At 33.4% G+C, this 18079-nt stretch overlaps 1 pseudogene; it reads left to right on the top strand.

Moving 5' to 3' along the window:
• The first annotated feature begins 1361 nt into the window (after positions 1-1361).
• Positions 1362-11203, top strand: LOC141826899 (rab GTPase-activating protein 22-like; annotated as a pseudogene).
• The last annotated feature ends 6876 nt before the right edge of the window (positions 11204-18079 follow it).

The following is an 18079-nucleotide window of genomic DNA, read 5'->3' as shown; positions in this document are numbered from 1 at the left end:
GAAATATTATTCCCATCTTTTCCTAATCTAGTTAATATTATAAAAATATTAAAAATAATTTATATAGTACTTATGAAGATTATAATTTAAAATATGAATTAGAAACTAACATATTCGAAAATAAAATATTAGAAGCAATAATAATTTAAAATTTATAAATGCACAACTTTATTAAGAGAATGGATGAAACGTCCAAGAGGATCTTTAAATTTCATATAGGAATTTAAGGATTATTTTATAACTTCTTTTGATTTCAGTGACATAGATAGCGATTCAAATTTTGATATTCTATATGGTGGTTGTAGAAGACTCAAAGTTATTCTATCCTTCCATCGTAGCAAAAAAAATTCTAACTTATCCAATATCAACTATTACTGTAGAACAAATACTTAGTTCTGAAGATAATATATTAGATGAACGAAAATCTACTTTGTCTCCCGACTTCTTAGAAGCACGAACATTATTTGATAATTAATGGATGAGAGGTGCTAAATGAATATAAGGAATACACTCAGGAATGATAAAAAAAGTAAGAGAACTATGAGCTTTGATTCTCTTATATTTTAAGGTGATGCATAAACAACTTAAATAACTGTAATTCTTTTAATATATATTTTTATAAGTTTATAATTTTTAATAATATTGAACCATAACGAATTGTGAATCGAATCGTGAACGAGTGGTTTCAAACTGTAACCGTCTTGGATGATTAAGAGGTCGGTATTAAAGAATCATCGAACTGACAATTCTGAATCGTTGAATTGCCTCATCGATTCCAAATCATGATCCGTAACTATCTACGATCAAATTTCATAAGTGATTTTATGATTTCATTTTTCTCGTAATTACTTTTCGTTAAAGCAAATGGACAACAGAGGCATTAATTAAGCAAACTAGATAAATTTGTGTGGCATTTTTGTCGTCAAAATATCATATGAAATGCATTAATTGAATAGGGTGAATCAACCATAGTTTTAAAAAATAATTTGACTAAATTTATAATAAAAATGTATTTTTTTTTTAAAAAAATGAAGAGACCAAAATAAATCAATATATTTTATACATTCAAGAATGATCAAGTCAGTCAATATAGAACATAGAAAATATAGAGAACCACGCCATAAAAGTTTGTCATCTAATATTGTTTTGACATATAATTATGTTTTTGGTTAAAACTTGATTATGTATAAAAAAGAGTCATGAAAATTTAATCGATAGAATTATAACCCGGCCGGACACAAACGGTCCAAACCAGCTGTAGCGGGCCGGGCTGGGCCGTGAGAGGCCGGCCCAATTTTCACCGCGACTCGAATCGTCCTTTTATTATATGGATTGTACGAGAATTCCCATGAAAGCACCCCCTTACCTATAGATCTCTGTTCCTAGCAATTTCGTCTTCATGTCTCCATTAATTCATCCCTCCAGATTCGATCGAGCTACTGCTAGCTTTTCTGGTCTTTTTTAATCCTATCAGACAGTGTACAGCAATCTCAGGTAATTCCTCGGTTCTCCAACAAACAGAGGTTACTTTCTGAAATCTAAGATCTGTTTTTTTTTTTTTTTTTTTTTGATTGGGCAAGGGAGGAGGTAGGGTTTGACGCCTTCGCTTCCGTTGCGAGAACGGCGGAATCGAGGACGGGCTGTTAGAGGAGTTGCGTTGTGTTTTGTATTTGGGTCAATGTTTAGATGTTGCATTTCGATTCCTGAAGACTGGGGTGATCCTGATGCGTTTTACCCGATTAAGCTTGATTGCCGTGAGGATGTTCCTGTTTCTCATTTCAAGCCGACGGTCAGTTACTCGATCAGTTTCAGATTGCGTCCTCTTCAATTTTTTTTTTTCTTTTCTGTGCATATGCTGTTTTTTCTTCTCAAATGTTGTTGGCATTACAGCGTAAAATTCAACTGGTTATCTGTAGTGTTTTCTTTATTTTGTTAGTATTGTAGGCACCATTTTGTGATTGTTGGGGAAAAACAGTTGGAAGGATAAAAATGTGTCCTTTCTCAACCTTTTGAAGCTCCAGAGTTGGAGAAATGGACAAAGGATTTTCTCCTTTTGATTCCTATTTAGGTTTCTAACTTCTTGACCAGCGGAAGTGCCCAGCTCAAAGCAATGTGGTCGCTTCTTGCTTGTGAGTAAGCCATCTGCAGAGAGTTGCATTCACTTAAACCCCTGCATTCTTTATTGTCACTTCTACTCTAAGGTATTGCATTGCATTTTACTTGTTGGCGACCACTATGTTCCCATAAAACTTATCTACTGTAGGTTTTTGGCAAAGATCTCTAGGACTCAAAACGTAGCGTTACTTGATTCCTAGCCTTTTGGTAATAGAAGAAAATTCACCTCATTCTACTCATGCTATAAGATGTGCATGAGAAGCCAAGTTACCTATGCCATAGTGGTAAGATGTGCATCTGTTCCATAAATGTTTATTCTACACATTCTCAAAGTATTAGCCCCTTATACAGTGCAAATATTAAACCCCTATGGATCAATTTTTTGTAAAAAAAGAATTCTTTTAAGGTGGAATATGATAGGCTTCTACTTCATAGTAAAGTTTAGAGTTATATAGTCAAATCAATATTATAAGGCAGGCAAAGTTAAAAATCTTTCTGTATCTGTTTCAGCAATTGTCATATCTGAATACTTGCTATTCATTAGTAGTTAGAACTCAGGAGTAGACATTGGTCCTCTAATTGGTTTTTAACATGAAGCTGTACCTTCTTGGATATTGGTGTCATTTAAGTTGCAAGGTTAAGTTGCTTCTCATAGTGCAGTGTTACATTCTAAATCTATACCCAAGAACTGCTGAATTAGTGAATCACATTATTAGGGACAAGATGGCGTGTGCCCTTTAACTTCAGATAATTAAGCCAAGTTAACTGTATAATAGCATTATCAAGTAAGCCATGCATACCAACAAAAGCTCTTGCATCCAAGTTCACAAGTCCAACAGAACTCATCAAAGATCAGTTAGTAATGTTTACCACAATAAAATTTGACCTCCTACATTTACAGGATGAGCTTCAGCTTTACATCATCTCTAAACTTCGCCTTTAAGTTAAGTACAAGCCTAACTCTTGGGGTTATGTTTTGAATGACTCAATTCCTATGCTTGATCAGGGGATGTTTTTTGGTAGAATTTGTGACCTTCTGTTAAAGGGTAGCCCGGTGCACGAAGCTCCCGCCAATGCGGGATCTTGGGAAAGGGTCTTACACAACCTTACCCTGCTTTACAAGAGGATGTTTCCGAGGCTTGAACCCGTAACATCCAGGTTACACGACATCAACTAATTTATAACACAACTGTTTGCTAAGTAGGATGGTCATTTGATTCAACCTGATTATATGGAGGTCTTTGGATATTCTCATCAGTTGCATAATGATAGTCTTTCATTCATGAACATTGTCTTTTTGACATGGCATTTCTATATTTATGCAGCCTGGGAAAACTCTTAGTGAAAGAAGATGGCAGTCATCCTTTTCTGAGGAAGGTTATTTGGATATAGCTAGAGTGCTTAGACGAATACAAAGAGGGGTCAGTAATCTGTGTAGTGTACTAATTTATTTATTGCATTTGCTTGATTTGTTTTTGGATTTACAAATACATTAGTTCCACTAGTACATACTAATGTGCCTAAACAAATGACCAGGATTGTTACTAGATGGTAATTATTTAATGATAGTTGAGCCAAAATCAGGTTGCTGGTTATTGAGACCAATGAACTCATCCTGTAAGCAAATAGAAACAGGATGGTAACGCTGGCCAAAATACATAGCATCTCTTAGCAGTGCCAGTGTGATAACCTTCTCTTTCAGATTTTGAGAATGATTTTTGCTCCACATTAGTGATGCTATACATAATCTATTCTGTTACCTGTTCAGATGATAATTGTGCCCCACTTAACTATGAGATTTACAAACTACAATTCTAGATGTAAAATACATACCATAGACTTTGCATGTCCCCATCCACATCATGTCAATAATGGGTGATTTCTTTTCTGTTATCAGTTTGATCATTCAAGCGTGTATGTCTGGATGAGTGATGACCATCTCCAACTATTAAAAAAAGGAAAAAAAATGTCAATATAATTACTAATGATCTCTAGACAAAAAGCTGTGAAAATCCACAAAAATTGTTCATAAAGACTGGATGAAAAACAAGATTTTGCTTCACTAGTTGCCAAAAATTGCATAGAGAAACACATTTGTATTTCTAGTTGTACGAAGTTCATGTTTCACTTCATCCTTGTATCTTCTAATCCCATTGAGTTAACAAATTTGTAATATTGTATTTCCTTCCTTATTCACGGGGGCATAGAAAAAGGGGGACTTGGTTGAGATTGAATGTGAGATGTTTGTGGGGACTTGATTGAGATTGAATGTGAGATGTTCACGATATTGAACATATTTTACAATAGAAGTCTATTGTAGATCTATGATAAAAACATGGTTTGAGATGTCGACCTGTGTCGGTCGATACAGGTGGAATTTACCGTTCCGCTCGCCTACCGACACGACACCAAACTCGGAGCCATGAGGTCGCAAACGCCTCCGTGACCTAGTGGCAGGTCGTGGGGTCTGCTGTGACCTCGTGGCGGGTGGCGATTGGTCCTTTTTTTTGCTTTCTTTTTTTTTTTAATTTTTTTGCTTTCTTTTTTTTTTTGATTTTTTTCCTTTCCCCCTTTTTTCTTCTTTTTCTTCTTTTTCCTTTCTTTTCTTTTTTAAGTTTTTCCTTTTTTTTTTTTTTTTCCACTCATTTTTTCCATTGAAAATTACTTTCCCTTTGTTAATTTTTTCCTACATTCGTCCATTCCGGGGGAGAAAAAAATATATAATATAATTTTTTTCTTATATTTCGTCAATGGTTATTTTTTCCCTTCAAGTTGTGTTTACCACGAGGTAAACAAAAAAAACCTCTTTAAGGATGAAGAATATAGATTATTAGGAAAGATAAAAAATTAATAATAAAGATAATTTCTAACCTTATAAAATATACTATTACTAATGAATTAAATTATTATATATATAAATTTAGTTTAATTTTAAATTGTCAGCTAAATCTAATTTAAACCTACTTGATCTTTCCATGTTTACTTGGTAAACTTTAGTTAATCCTAAATTGACTTTTACTCAATTAAATCAAACATTTCACGAGATAATATCAAATTTAACTCAACAGTAAGCATCTATAGTGAAGGAGAGTCTTGGCGCAACTGTAAAGTTGTTGCTATGTGACCTAGATGTCACGGGTTCGAGTCTCGAAAATAACCTTTTACAAAGCAGGGTAAGACTGCGTACAATAGACCTTTCCTTGGGACCCCGCATTGGTGGGAGCTTTGTGCACCGGGTTGTCATTATTTTAGTAAGCATCTATAGTAATAAGTATTAATAACAATATTTTTCAATTAATGTATTTTATATTTAAAAAGTATCAAAATCAAGGTTTAAAATTTTGAGTCATGTCGGAGTTTCGATTTATGATTGGAATGATACGGTTTCAGTATCGTGTCATGATTTTGATACTTTTAAAAATATAAAATATATTAATTAATTTTTTTATAAATATTTGATTACTGTAGATGTTTATTATTGAGTTAAATTTGATATTATTTTGTAAAACGTGAGATCCTTATTGAGTAAAAAAGTCAATTTAGGATTAATTGAAGTCACAAAGTATATATAACACGATCAAGTATATTTAAATTGGATTTAATTTGTATTTATTATAATCAATTAAAATTAAGTTAAATTAAATCTATATATAAAATAATTTAATTCATTAATAATAGCACATTTTATACGATTAGAAATTATATTATATTATATTTTTTATCTTTTCTAATAATTTGTATTCTTCTTATGTAAAGAGATTTTTTTTCTTTGTTTACCTCGTACACACATGAAGGGAAAAAATTAATCATAGATGGATGGAAGCAAAAAAATTCTCCCATTGATGAAGGGGAGCCTTGGCACAATGGTAAAGTTGTTGCCGTGTTACTTGAAGGTCATGGGTTTGAGTCGCAGAAATAACCTTTTACAATGCAAGATAAGGTTGCATACAATATACTTTTTCCTAGGACTCCACATTGGTGGGAACTTCGCTATCATACTACCCTTTATTGATGAATGTAGAAAACAATTAATAGAGGAAAATCAATTTTTGGTGGAAAAAATAAAAACAATATAGAAACAGCAGGAAAAAGAGAAAGAAAGGAAAAATAAAGAATAAAACGAAGGACACAATACCAGGCTTCGCGTACTGAGCTACCCCATGAGGTCGTGGCGGATCCCGTGATTTGCTGTGAGGTCACAGTAGACCACGCGACCTACTGAAAGGTCGTGGCGGACCTCACGGCTCCGCACTTGGCTGTGTTATGCCAGTTGGTGGATTGAACGATAAATTATGCCTATGCCGGCCGACACAGGTCGGCATCTCATACGTTGATCAAGATGACGTATTGTTTCGGTCATAAATCAAAACTCCGATACCTCTCAAAATTTTAAACCTTGGTTACCATTTTGAGATTGGCTGTAGAGATCTTTTATCGCCCTTGAATTCTGCTTAAAGTCATATCTTCATTGCAGCTATTTGCTGGGTTGTAGTGCATGAAACTTAATTATGTTATCACTATTTTTGAGCACCCTGATGTTGAGAAAACATCATTATTGACAACTGAGTGTAAAAGGTGCAGTAACTACTAGCCAATTGCTATATTTTTTGAGATTGCTTGAATGTCGTTTCTTGAAGGACTGTTTTCTTCTGGACGTATTTTATTTGAAATATCTATTTCTTCTGCTCTGAACCTTTGCACTTATTTTGCATACATAACCTTTCATCTCTATTGGGCGCCATGTCAGGGTGTTCATCCAAACATAAAAGGAGCAGTCTGGGAGTTTTTGCTTGGGTGTTATGATCCTAAAAGTACTTTCAATGAGCGTACTCAATTAAGAGAAAAACGAAGGTAATGATTCCTTTTATATCATTTGGTACTATTCTTATTGCTTGTGCTGCTTTTATCAGGATTACAAAATGGCTTGATATTTTCATTATCTCTGTTCGCATTTTAGATGTTAGTTCTTTGGAGCAACTCTAACCAATTAAAGTGGTTTGGCAGGTTAGAATATGAGAAGATCAAGTCAAAATGCCATGAAATCGAAAAGAGAGTTGGCAGTGGAAGAATAGTTGTGGCACCTATCATTACAGAAGATGGTCAGCCTATCGTGGATACTTCGAGTAATGGTGCTAATTTAGGCGAGGAAGAAAAATCAAATGAAGTAGATTCATCAATACCAGAATATAGAAATGATAGTATAAATCTGGACAAAGAAGTCATTCAATGGAAACTTACCTTACATCAGATTGGTGAGAACTCATAATATTTGCAATCTCCATATAATTTTCTGGTGAATCAGTTGGAAATTTTCTTTTATTTTTTCATTTTTTTTTTATCTTTGACCATGGTTTGTCCCTACTCTTTATTGGATTGGATGGGGACGATTCCCTGTTTGATGCAAGATTGTTCTTTTCATTTATGAGGATTGTTATTTTGCTCACATCTCTACGGTTTCATGTTTAATGTATGAGTCATATTTAGTTCTCAAATAAGTGGAATACATATTTTCTGATACACTGTCTTTTTGATGACATTTTTTAATTGGCATTGGATTAAAAATCAATATTCAAATATTTTAGCTATTCAAATTGAAAGCATGAGTGGATTATATATTTTGTGACACAAGGCATCTGTTGATGACCTTTTTGTCGACATTGAAATAAAAATCACTTTTCAATGATATTTGATTTTTAATTAAAAAATGGTTTTATTCTTGGGGCATTTCTATTCCAGATTTCGTAACCTTGATTCATATTAGAGAATAGATTTCAGTATTATGCACTTGAGAGTTTCTTGTTAGGTTGTTAGTGAACCCCATGTCTCAGTAGTAGTGAAGAATGTAGTCTATGGATCAGTTCAAATGACCAGCTTGCCAGTAGATTTTCTCGCTAAGTTTCTAAGAGATTCTAGAATTTAGTATGTTTGTAAGAAGTTAGTGTTTTACAATATATTTGAATAGCTTGAGAGGGGCGTTGTGGATCAAATTGTAAATAGATTAGAGCTTAATATACCAACTGGAAGGGGTGAAAAATGTAAAATACACTAATAATAATAATGTATATCAAGATAGAGGAGACTAACTACAGGTAATACTAATAATCTTCCCCACTTTAACATGATTGTTTTGCAAAGGAATGAGGCAATTATGAGGACTTCGGCAAGAAGTAATGTAACTGTATATTATAATTAAAGGAACTGATTGTCATTGCCATAGTAGTTGGATAATTGGATAACATACTTATCCATTAAGTTCACAAATCAACCCTAGTATTCCAAGTGTATTACTTTTGGCAATAATAAAAAACGATATAATTCTTGTGGAATATTTAGAACCTGACTGCTAAGTGTTTTAGATTTCTCAAATAATCTAGCAATCTAGCTTGGGCATTACTTTGTGGCCTCATTGGGTTATTCGTAAAGACTAAAATGGGATTTAATAGAAGTTGCTTTACTTTATTATCTTGGAAATTGGAATCACGGGAATGAAGACAACCTTGTCTTGCCATTTCTCTCTAGACTCCTGGTTCTGATATCAGACAACCTAATAATGGCTCGAGTGTTACTAGTGATTTAGCTTTTTATAGAGTTGAATGGCAAAATACATGCAATTTGCTTCATATAGTCAATTTGAATAACTAAAAAGAGCTTGGTTTTATATAGCTCACCACGGCAGAACTAACTGTCATGCTACTGATGGGTATGGATGATGCTAACATTTCCAGTTTAGGCTACCAGCTAAATCTTTGTGCTTCTACTTTTGAAGACATTTTGATGTCTTGATTAACTAAGATAATTTAGTTTTGAAATCAAAATTTTCATTGCCAGGTGTTTCATATGACTGCTTAGTTTCATAAAATGCTCAACAGTGTTGCTATTTCATGATATTTTTGTTGGAACAGATGCATTTTTTAAAAATATTTTTAAAAAATGTCCAGAACTAATATTCTGCTTTCCCTAATTCCTTGAAATTAGGTTTGGATGTTGTTCGTACAGATCGCTCACTTCTTTACTATGAGAGCTTAGAGAATCAAGCAAGGCTATGGGATGTTCTTGCAGTCTATTCATGGATAGATAGGGACATTGGTTACTGCCAAGGTGGAAATTTGCATATACTTGAAAATTTATAGTTTTCTGGAGTTGTTATAAACTTTTTTCAGAGAGCTGTGTTTCTGATAACCAGTTTATTAACAGGAATGAGTGATCTTTGTTCCCCTATAATAGTTCTAATTGAAAACGAGGCAGATGCTTTTTGGTGCTTTGAACGTCTAATGCGTAGAGTGGTATGTATATTTATGTTGTGAACAGAAGTCATTGTTTTCTTTAACTTTAAGTCCTGATATTATTTAATCACAGTCTGTCTCTTGAGCCATTCATGCCCCAATAATACTTAAGAGCTTTTAGTTGTAATTCCAGAAATGATGCAAGAAGTTGATTGTTGAGTTTATCTGATCAAGTACTAATTTCAGGCATATTTGATAGTCACAATTTCTTTGATGCTGGCGAATGCTTTTTTGCAAGTCAAAACTTGTTCTAGAGTGGTTTCCAATTAATGCAGCTGCTACCAGGATCTTCAAATTTGAATTACATCATAATTTTGTTTAAGATTATTTGCATATCGTATTTTAGCATAAATGTGATAAGCTAAAATACTATCCAATAGTATTCATAAGTAGAAGTTAAAATTTGTTTACAATCTTCAATTTATCATCCATTTTGTTTTTCTCTTTTACAAATGTTATTCAAGTTAGAAAGTAACTTCACGTCATAAAGGTTTTATTTTGTCATTTTGTAGAGAGGAAATTTCAAATGCACATCTAATACCATTGGAGTTCAGGCTCAGTTGACATTACTTTCTTCTGTTATAAAAATTCTTGATCCGAAGCTCCATGAACACATAGGTATCATTTCTATCATTTGCTGGAGTTAAAACTGTATGTTATACATTTTTGTGTCACTGACCATATGTAAATTTATGTTCCTGGAGCTTATTCTATTTCTGAAATTTTTGACAGTGAATCTAGATGGAGGGGAATATTTATTTGCCTTTAGAATGCTGATGGTCCTTTTCCGCAGGGAGTTCTCATTTGTTGATGCATTGTACCTTTGGGAGGTAAGCTTCATTTTTTCAAAGTTCCCTTTAAAATTGTAAATATACAATATTTTAGTATAAAAACTGTCCGCCCATGGGCCTCAATATCATGTAAGATGATTGGCAATGGATTTATACTCACATGAAATTTTGATTTGAAGCTTTCCTCAAACCCATTTACCATGTCACCACACATATATACACTGATTATTGCTCATTGTCTGACAGATTATATGACATAATTATCCTATTCATCAGCTCATCTGGTCTATGGAGTACAATCCCCATCTTTTCACCATCTACGAGTCCAATGCTTCTCCTAATAGAAACCAAGATGAATCAGGAAATGAAGACTTCAAGAAATATGGAAAGTTTGAGAGGAAGTGTCTCAAGTCGGGTCGGAAAGATCAACAGGCCAATCTGTCCATCTTTCTAGTAGCTAGCATTCTTAAGGCCAAAGAACAAACGCTTACTGCTGGAGGCAAAGGGTTTAGATGATCTAGTGAAGGTCTCTAGATTCCCTCCTATTTTCTACCCCATCATTTTGCTCATTCATCTCCATCCACTGCTTTCTCACTGGCTGGCTTTTCTAGCAGATGTTGAATGACATAACTGGTGAATTGGATGCAAAGAAAGCATGCAATGAAGCATTGAAACTTCACGTGAAGTACTTGAACAAGGTTTGTCTCATTTAATTCTAATTCAGGAATGTTACTGGTTGAGTAGTATTTAGAGGGCATTCTTTTGCAGACAAAGACTACTTAGGAAGCCAAAGACCAGCAAATACTGCCTCAAACAAATTATTTTGCAACCCACAAAGAAAAACACCATACAAAGGATTCCATTTTGCTCGAGTTTTCTTCTTGTTTGTTTGTTTGTTTTTATTCTTTCAGTCTGGCATGTCATCCGTCATCCAAACGCCAATGGAGCGAGAGATTTGATTGTATTTGTATGGACCATTGCTTGTAGAATCACACAAGTCATTTGTGCTGTCTATTATTTGAGAAAATTGAGTCCTATGAATCTCATGATGCTTGTGCCCATTACTTCTGTGTTTGTCTTGCTCTGTAGCTGGTAAATTAGACTTAAAATGGTATTATGACTTAGAAAAGAATAAGAGGTGGATTACCTGGTCTTGGACATGTCCTTCAGAATGATGCCATAGAATTCCTGCAAGAAGGGCTACTGCTAACAGTTGTGTGATTCTTAGCACCGAGTAGGGTTGTAAACAAGCCGAGTTGAGTCAAGTTTTAGGGTTGTAAACAAGCCGAGTTGAGTCAAGTTTTAAGCTGTTCAAACTTATTTGATAAAGTAATCAAATCAAATCGAGTCTAAAATGAATTAAACTTTTGAAATAATTGTTTAAGCTTGATTTGGTTTCGTTCGTTATGAGCTTAACCTTGATTTGTTTAGATGTTATCAAACTTACCATTAAAGTTTATTTGATTGTTTAAAATTTTTATATTTTAAATTTATTTGATTAATTATTGAGCTTGATAATATAAATTTATTTATTCATTTTAAAATATTCTATCTTTATTTAGTATATTGATAAGAATTTTATTGATAAAGATGATTCACAAATATTGTTCATGAATATTAACTAACTTAATATATATGTTCAAGTTTGTTTGTTTAGTTTAACGAGTTATTCAAGTTTGTTTATTTAATTGATCTTGTGTGTATTGAACGAATATAAATAAATTCTTACCAAATCGAACACTAAATTTATTCACAAATATTCGATTCATTTCCAATCCTAGTCCTAAGCAAATTTCATCTTTTCTTTCCTTGAGATCCCTTTGCATTAGCATTTCACTTGTCCTTCTTGTCATCTGTCAGAAATGTTAGCTGGAATTATTGCTTAGTTTTGAATCTCCTCTTGCACCTGATTATGCAAGTAAATTATTGCTCAACTCATTCTAATGGCAATCCAACCAGTCTTCTCAAAAAATATAGGCAATAGTGTGTGTATGTATGCACATAATATGAACAGGATCAGTCACGATGCCAACAGGAAAAAGAGAATTTAATGAGACCTACTGAGGCATCTCCTTTTACATTGAAGTCTTTACTTCTACATCAAGAATCACAAAAACTAGAAGTGATCGCTTGGGATAGTATTGAAGGGGTTCCTGGAGTGAGGATATCATCTTTCTGCTGCAATAATAGCATAGACACATGGAATTTTCTAAGGTTTTGTAGGGCTTCAAAGTCTCTCTAGGTACTCAACAGTTATGTGGAAACGATGAGTTCCTCCTTTGTTTATGCTATGAGCCACATCGTCATGGTATCATCGACTAAAGTTGGGTGTGTATATGGCTGACTTTCTACCTATTCATCCGACATGATAAGGGCTAAAAATGCGGCCAAGCAAATCATAAGCTCGCGAGCTACATTTCCACGTCCAATTTTCTTGGTAGCCTTCAAAAACTTCCTACTTGGATAGAACACTTGATTACTACTCGATCATTGGTTATATACATAGAGAAGCATATGGATGAAGGGAATGGAGAGAAGCTATTTTCTATTAGCTAATAATGACCATTTAGGTGAAAATATTAAACTTAAACAAGTAAATTTCAAGTGAAAATTACGGTGCAATTAAGTTGACTTGAAATCAACTTGGGGATCCTTGAATTTTACAAAATAATTCATTACAAATTCTGCAATGAAAATTTTTTCATGATTAATAAGTCATCTTTAAATTCTGTAATAAAATAATATAAATTCATTATAAATTTTGTGACAAACTTTTGTTTCGTCGTAAAATTCATTGTAATTTTATGTGAAAATATAATTTATCACAAAATTCACTCATATATAAATGTACAATAAAAATTAATTTTCATCGTAGATTTATGATGGAAACTGGTATTCGATATAAATCTACGATGATAATAGATTCATCACAGATTTACGATACACAATAATTTATGATAAATTTGCAATGATTGTTGACATATATAATCATCAGTTGCCCAAATAACATTGGCTAGATTGACTCACTCCTTCAAGATACATACCCTTTTATAATCATCATTTTGAATAAATTATAAAATCAATATAAAATTTAGGTCTTCTCTCATTAAGATATATATTATTTTGCTTAGATACTTATGATTTTTTTTAATAATTTAAGTATTTAATTTTTATAATCTCATTGATCTTAAAATGAGCGACGCACTACAAAAATAAAGGCATTTTGCGACGAATTTTGTGACGAAAAAATAAAAAATTTTCGTCGCAAATTACATTTGCGACGAATTTGGCGACGAAAAATTTTTCGTTGGCAATAGCTCGCCGCAATTTATGGCGACGAAAAATTTTAAATTCGTTGGAAACTTAACGACGAAAAATAAATTCATCGCAAAATTCGTTGTAAGTTTTAGCGACAAAAAAAATATTCGTCACTAAATTTAGGGACGAAAAATTATTTCGTCGTAACGGGACGAAAAAACTTTTTCGTCGTAAAGTTTAGGTGCAGTGAATTGAGCAATTGGCATAATTCGTTGCACAAATTTGGCGACAAATTTTAATTTTCGTCGCAAGTTTGGCGACGAAAAAATTGCTCAATTTGGCGATGAATGCCTAATTTCGTCGCCAATTGGCACAAAACCCTAAATTTGTCACGAAATTGGTGACGAAACCACAGTTTCATCGCCAAATTGGCGACGAATTTACAATTTCATCGCCAAATTGGCGACGAATTTACGATTTCGTCGCAAATTGGCGACGAAATTAGGGATTCGTCGCCAATTACGATACACAATGTAATTACGATAATTTTGCGATGAAAATTGGATTCGTCGCGTCGCAAATTAAAAAAAAATTTACAGATTCATTCTGTTTCTTCAAATATGAAACCTGTTTACAATGCAATATCCACAACCACATCTACAAATACAATACAAACATACAAACACATCCACAAACATATAAAAACATCCACATAACATCAAACATATCCATAAACATATAAAAACATCCACATAATATCCAAACACATCCACAAACATAAATACATATTACTTACACATCCATATAAACAACAACTCAAATTAAGTTCTGATGTATCAAACATAACATCGAATAGTAACATACATAATAAACAAGTCCACATGTATCAAACATAACTAAATATGAAACATAAACTCCAAATGTATCAAACTAACATACCATCCATCCAAATCCATAATAAAATACATACATAAGAAAGTATCTGCTGAATGACGACCAGAAAAGAAAAGTATCACCGTCCACGGAATCAACCTCAGGTGATACTTTCTGCATCACTGATTTGTTCTTCATTATAATTTCTTTTTCTGTTCATACATAAAAAAACAGAAATATTAGAACATTAATTTATACAAATAAAGTAAAATATGTTAAAATTTACCTCTTCGCCATCCTTGGTTTCATCAACCCTGTTAAAAATAAAATAATAATATTAATTAGTAACTAAAAAAGAGTTACAAATAGGAATAAGTAAAAGCAATATTAAATGTGTGAAAAATTAAAATGATACACAACTAGGCTATCAAAAATCGTCATCTTCACCGTCTTCACCGGCATCATCGGGAACATGAGGAAGCTGACTCAGAGCGGAGCCTAACTGAAAATGCTTCATAATCAATTCCTGTTGTCTGCGCATTTCTCTCATTTCTTCAGTTTGTTGTCTGCGCATTTCTCTTATTTCTTCATCCATTTGATTAATTATTCCTTTTAAATGAGAGACTTCTTCACTTATGTTGTCTATTTGTGCCCTCATTGCCGGTTGGGTGGAAGAAGAAGAAGAGGTGCCAGAAAACTCGATGAGTTCTGCTCAGAGAACCCAATCCCAATATCCTCCCCCCCTTCGATCCTCCAGTCACCTCCAACCAGATATTCAGGTCATTTCCTACGGAGGGCTCAGATCCATCACTAGCACTTGAATTTCTCTGTGCTAGCTCGGCCTCTTCAAATTTTTCCTGTATTGAAATATAAATACATTTATATAAGTATAAAAAGATACATAACTATTAAAATTAAATTAAGTTAAATAATAAAATTTAAACCTTCATAGCTTTAGCTCTATCTCCGCTCCAAGTCTTATCTTTTTTTTGAAAAGTGCGGGTAAATGTCTCAATAAATAGTGGCTCCTTCCCCATCTCTTGAAACCCAAAAGAATTGTTAGAAATAGATAAATAAGTTAAATTTAATTAATAACATAATGTATAGAAGAATTTACTAATCTGCGCGTGTTTGACGCACTTAGATGCTTATGATTGATTGAGAGAGAGAAAACAACTCTAAATATTATTTATTCCAATTTTATCTCTGTTTTAAAATATTAATTCTTAAATAATTTATTTAACTTAAAATTTCTTTCGCTTAAAATCTTTAATCTTTTTTCTTCTTTCTTCTTTATCGAAATTTCGGCTCGTTATTAGATAACTATAAATTTTTTTCTTTGTTCAGTAAATCCGTAAGTTAATCATTCTCTAGTTGCGAATATATCCGTCGCTTCAAATTACTATCACATGTTGCAATCATAAAACATTCATCGAAATTTCAGCTCGTTATTAGATAACTATAAAATTTTTCTTTGTTCAGTAAATTCATAAGTTAATCATTCTCCAGTTGCGAATATATCCGTCATTTCAAATCACTATCACATGTTGCAGTATTAATATAACATTTGTGATGTTTTATGAAAAACTTATAAAATAAAAAAATTTAATAGAGTAATATTTTCTCAAAATGATGCGTCAAGTCTGCACACTGAACATATATACAATTCACTTAAAATATATAAATTAAATTTATGAATATAATCTATTAGTTCATTTAATAGAGTAATAAATAATACGATGAACTCTTCTATAAAAGAATTAATTTTTTATTTAAAAAATAATTAATTTATATTTATAAAATAAATATTAATATTATAAAAAATAAAATCATTGTCTATTTTAAAAATGAAAATAAAATAACTTTCATTCTTTAAAATAAAATAAAATATTAATATTTATAATTTTATATATTTAACTTTCATTCTTTTTTTATTCTTTTCAAATAAAATAACACATATTATTGAATCTTCCCTTCCTTCCAGATGAGAACTTAAATATTTACATCCCCTCCCTCTTCTTTCTCTTTTTTTCTCTTTTCAGTAATGAACTTTTTCTTTTTATTCTATTTAAACAGAATAACACATTAATGAATCTTTCCTTCCTTCCAAATGAGAGAACTTAAATATTTACATCCCCTCCCTTCTTTTCTCTCTTCTCTTCTACTTTCATTAATAAATTTTTTCTTTGTCCTATATATCCAAGCAGAACGTTAGTGTATTTTGTATCAACCCGGGAAGATAAAACTTTCCCTGGCCTATATATATATCTTGGATGACAATAATGTCGCTGTGTGGCTAAGTGATCTGTGTGGTTTGGTTGACATCTATCTATTACTTTTTCAACACATGCTGTACGCAACTTGTATGATCCTCCTCTCCTACGCACCTGCAGATCGAGATCCAGTTTTTAGGGACATCGATCGATCGACGATTGATTCTCTCTTGTAACTACGTCGATCCCCCGTTCATGATCCGTTCGACATCGCGCAGTATACGTGTCATCGTATTTTAATCCCACCCGAGTAAAATTATATTCAAGCGAAACATTAATTAATAAATTAAAAGCCAAGACGATCGAATCTGGATAATACAAGACAATACCAATCGCGATCGAACTAATTAATAATAATATTGTTTTGTCATCTTCTAGCTAGTAAAATCTGCATGCATACCAATCATGACGAGCGTGGACTGTCGGACAGAGGTCAGGGCACAGGGTAGGACTTGCTGCGACACACGCACTTGTAAGCCATGGGGCACGTCTCTGCCTCTTCCAGCGACGCGGACGAGCAGCCGAAGCTCACCATCGCCAGCCGACAGGGCGTGCAGGGTCCGCAGGCGTGAGAGCAGACCGGAAGATTCGATCCTGCCACTCGCAGCAGCATTCTCTCCAGCTTCCCTTGCTGCAATATTATTATTCCCTCACCTGAAGCAGGACGGCTAATGCTCCTTGAGGAGGCGGCGTCTGATGGAACCACGAAGACGACGACGACAAGGAGGAGGAGGACAAAAGGGGAAGCTCCCATTTCTTCTTACCTAATCACGGAACTGAATTAGGAGGGAGCTCTGTTGTGTGTATAAGGATATACATGCATAAACATGTAGAGGGGGAAGAAGTAAAAAGCAGTGATGGCATTGAAATGTATGAAGGCGGCTTGGTCTTCGGAGCTTACGAGGGTGCGAAAACCATTAACTGGATTGATTGCCGCAGTCTGAGGCCGCTGGACAAAGCGGGTTGGTGCATTGAAGGAAGAGCAGTCTTGCTATTTAGTCATCAAGCGCTACGCTGTTGCTGTAGGGGAGCAATCATGATTGCACTGGCGTTGCTGTTAATCCCGCCGTTGCTGCTTTTTAGAAGCTTGCGTTGATGGTTTCCCGACCCGGTCGCCATCAATGTGGCTGCAGACTTGCATACTGCCCTGGCGTAGCGTCCATGCCCCAAACAGAGAAGTTGTTGGATGTTGTGCCCACTCTGTTTTTGTTCGTTTACCATTTTTACACGCAAAATTACCGGCAAAAATGGAAATTTATTATTAAAGAATGCTCTATTCCATATCTATATGTATTTATTTTTTTAAAATTATTTTTAATATTATTATAATAATTATAGAATCATATATACAATTATAATAGCGATAATTCCATAATTACTATACAATTATATATATAGCGCTATAATTCTATAAACTTAAATTTAATATAATAATCTTATTCTAAAGAAGGGTCTTATACGGTAGTATATCTTACTTTGCATAAAA

The sequence above is a fragment of the Curcuma longa genome, chromosome 4 (genome assembly GCF_044706935.1).
Source record: "Curcuma longa cultivar G26 ecotype Majalengka, Jawa Barat chromosome 4, ITB_CL_G26_1.1, whole genome shotgun sequence".
Lineage (NCBI taxonomy): Eukaryota > Viridiplantae > Streptophyta > Magnoliopsida > Zingiberales > Zingiberaceae > Curcuma > Curcuma longa.
This window is presented reverse-complemented; position numbering and strand designations above follow the sequence as displayed.